Here is a 4,162-nt window from a genome sequence, read left to right as displayed (position 1 = left end):
TCAAGTATTTCTCTTTTTCTCAGTGACTGAAGTTTGCAGACTTCACAGCCTGGGACCAAATGATTTGTACTGTGATCACATTAGTTCCCACCTCTCTCTGCAAAATGATGAGGCGAAGTCCATCGAGTACACCCTCACAAGCAACATTTTAAAGGTTGTTCCTAAATTGACTATGCAGGCTTTTCATCAGAACTGCAGAACCACAAAAAGGTCAAAGCACAGAGAAGCTGACTGTTAGAAAAACGCCAGCTTCTTACACCTTCTGTTAGCCACAATCACATGGTAAGCAGCACATATTTTTAGGTTACACCAAGAACGCTGGAAACTGCAGCTCTAGTGAGAGAGGGAGAGAGATTCTTCAAGACATTTGAAGCTTTTATGCAGAGTTTCAGATCCTTGGAAGAAAGTTATTAAATACTGCATGACATGCACATTGGACAGCAGCGCATCATAATTACAGTGTGCTTTCAACCCCCTGAAGCCTTCCTGCGTTTTCTGGTTTCTGCATCTAAGCCTTGTAAATTATTTCTGACTCATTAGCCTTTCTCCCTACGGGCAACTCACATGCTCCGTAAACGTGTGCGTATTTTTCTTAAATCTCTTTTCTCGAAAATGCATTCATTTGCTTTTTTAGTTTCAGAATGTAGATTCCCACAGTGAAAAGCAATTAAATAACACTTGCCTCCCTCTCTTATATCCTCCTTTCTCTAAAAAATGTCATTTATAATTAAAAGCACATATCTGAAGACCAATTCTTTATTACAACTGGGGACCTTAAGCTGAGGAGGGCATTAGGGAGTGGGGAGCAGGATGGTATAAACACCACTAGGCCAGAGCGCCCCAACTTTGGCCCCACTGACACTTTGGGGTGGTGATTTTTTACGGTGAAGAGCTGTCCTGTGCACTGTAGCATATTCACCAATATCTCTGGCCTCCACCCACGGGTGCCATAGTGCAGAGCTCCAGTTCCCCGATGTGACCACGAAAGGTTCAAGATATTGCCACATATCTCCCAGGGAACAAAATGGACCCCGACTGAGAGTCACTGCACGAGGCCAAAGATCTTACAAAACCAAGCTCTCTGTGTTTTTGCCAATCCAAATTGTCCCTTTGACCCCATGGTCAACCTCTGACTACCTAGCCACCCACCAACATGAAATACAGACACTCACAAATACCCTCACACTCTTCATGTCGAAGCCCTCGAACGCTGTCTACAGTCCGTCCTCTGAACCCCATGTGGCCAATTCAGGACTTAGGAGAGAAGCAGGTACCTTCGCACCCTGCACTGACATGAGTGTTCCTGCTTGTCACTTTTAATGTATCCTGACTTCTGAAGCTCTAAAACACACACACCCCCATTTCTTTGTCCACCAGCTACACTCTAAAACCCCATGCTGCCCCATGAATATTGTTTCAAGCAAACCTTTCATTTATTCTGCCTGGCATTTGATTTTGCACTTAAATATACAATTATTTTCCAGCCTTAGCATATTTATTGCCTGAAATTATCTTAGTTTAGAGCCTATTGATTAAACTGGGGAGGGAAGGTTATAGCATTTAAAAAATAAACAAACCAAAAAGTCCCCTACTTCCCCTAACTCACAACAAAACAACACATATTAGCTCCTCGGAGTCTTTGATGCTTCTTAATATATTTGAGGAATGTTTACTCTCACTATTCCAGGTTATCTGGTGTTCGAAGCACCAACAAAAATGGGCAGAGGGAAAGATTTCCTTCAAAGGAGAAACATAACTAATGAATTCTCTTCCATGGAAAACTGAAAAGTGGATCTGCCGTGACTAGATGCATAACCTCGAGTTAAGCAGCTTAGTGTCTGCTGGCCTATTTTATCTTCGGTAAAATGAGAATGATGATCCCTACCCTCTGCGGCATATTGAATGAAATAATTGTTTTAAGCTCTGAGCCTTGTACCTGACGTGCGGTGTTTTATAAGTGTCGTTTTCTATGCCGCTTCTCTCTGTTCCCAGCACTGGCTAAATAATTTGTAAGGTCCAGTGCAAAACGGAAATGCGGGCTCCCTTTTTCAAATATTAACCATTTCAAGATGACAATGGCAGAATATTAAACCAAGTGTGGGGCCCGTCTCAGCATGGGGCTCTGTGTTCCTGCTCAGGTTGCACACTCATCAAGCCGGCCCTGCTCCCTCCCCTAGGGTTGTCTATTATTCTACTAAGTGAAAAGCCACCCTTCAATTTGACACTTGACAGGAAAATAAATGAAACTAACGAAAGATGGCTTTATTACGTGTGTTGTTTTTTTTCATGCTGACTCACTTTTTCTGAAGTTGAGTGTAGGAAGCGTAGGACTCTTCTAGAGGAGCAGTTTATCTGCATGGTATTTCCATGGTTTGGGTCATCTGACATGAGGATAGAAAAAACAACACTCTGTTTCTACAGTATGGACCTTGAAAGCACTTAGTGGCCAAGGAGGCGCTTAATTCAAAAGCTCTTTACCTGGACTTATCAAACAGCGTTCACAAAAAAAAAACAGTGGGGTTTTACATCAGTCCCTTAGATCCTACAATGGAGACCTTCAGGGAACTGGTCCAGATGTCTAAGAGGAAGACTTGGTCTCCGAACCACTGAGTCGGGCTCTGCCTGTTATTTCTTCTCCTTTATGGATTCATCAACATGTCCTTTAAAGGTGTCCTCAAGGTTCTCACATCCTATTTGTAAGAGCAGATCCTGTGAAAAGAACAACGTGTTTGAATGTATGTATATATGTGTACACACACACACACACACACACACGCACACAGCAATTTCCAAATTTCCTCTTTTGGAAGAAACGCACACATACACAGGCACACAAGACATCTTAACAGAAGGCAGGTGATATACGTGGAAATATTAAGATATATGTTAGTTTTCATTTAATCTCAGAACGTTATTTGTAATAATTTTGAAAATCTCACCCAAGGATATGTTTAATGATTTTAGAGAGGGAGAGAGGGTGAGGGGGAGAGAGAGACATCAATGTGGGGAGAGAACCATGATTGGGTGCCCCCCCCCCCCAGGAGATGGAACCCGAGATCTAGGCAGGTGCCTTGACCAAGAATGGAACCTGAACCTTCTTGGTGCAGGGGAAGATGCTCCAACCAAGTGAGCCACGGGCCAGGCCAGGATTTTTATTTATTTACAGCAGATAAACGGAGGCGCAGAGGAGTTACATAACCTGCCCAAAGGCACCCAACAAGGTGCTGAGCTAGGACTTTAGTATCACGCACGTTCTCCACATTCCCCTATTCAGTTTAGATTTAAAATTCCAGGGGTTCCAATTCTGGTAGTCTCTTTGAATCAAACAACAAACAAAACGCCAATAAACTTTCACATACTTGCTAATCATATTCGTTTATATGGCCGCCTTTGCTCTTGCCATCATTTTCCCCCTTTTCCCCCACCCCCCATCACCATAAATCGTTCAGTGTCTATATCAGTGGTTCTCAACCTTCCTAATGCCGCGACCCTTTAATACAGTTCCTCATGTTGTGGTGACCCCCAACCATAAAATTATTTTCGTGGCTACTTCATAACTGTAATTTTTGCTACTGCTATGAATCGTCATGTAAGTATCTGATATGCAGGATGTATTTTCATTGTTACAAATTTAACATAATGAAAGCATAGTGATTAATCCCAAACACAATATGTAATTATCTATGTGTTTTCCGATGGTCTTAGGCGATCCCTGTGAAAGGGTCTTTCGACCCCCAAAGGGGTCGCGACCCACAGGTTGAGAACCGCTGGCCTATATGGTAGCGATGCTCCTAACAATGGACCCGCAGAACTGGCCGGCCTCTGGGTGAAGATAAAGGGCACTAACACCCATGACCTCAAGAAAGAAATGAGCAGTTTGGATCGCAACTCCTCCCTTCCGGCCTCCCCAGGGCGGTAGGAAACCTCCGCACGTGGATCCACACGATTCCCACACCGCGCGTCCATCCGGGCAACTGGCCAGTCGGCCCAGACCACGCAGGCGCCAGGGCTGCGGCGGCTGGGGGCGGGCCCCTGGTTTCCCTAGAGACCGGGCGGAAGCGGCCAGAAGCTGCGCTACGATTGGCCGCCGCGGGAGGGAGGAGCTGGGGGCGGGGCCCGAGGCGGAAGGCGCCCGCGACGAGGAAGAGGACGCGGTTCGGGC

Source organism: Myotis lucifugus, unplaced genomic scaffold, assembly GCF_000147115.1.
Source record: "Myotis lucifugus unplaced genomic scaffold, Myoluc2.0 scaffold_334, whole genome shotgun sequence".
NCBI lineage: Eukaryota > Metazoa > Chordata > Mammalia > Chiroptera > Vespertilionidae > Myotis > Myotis lucifugus.
The sequence above is the reverse complement of the archived record's forward strand: the minus strand, read 5'-3'. Positions refer to the sequence as shown.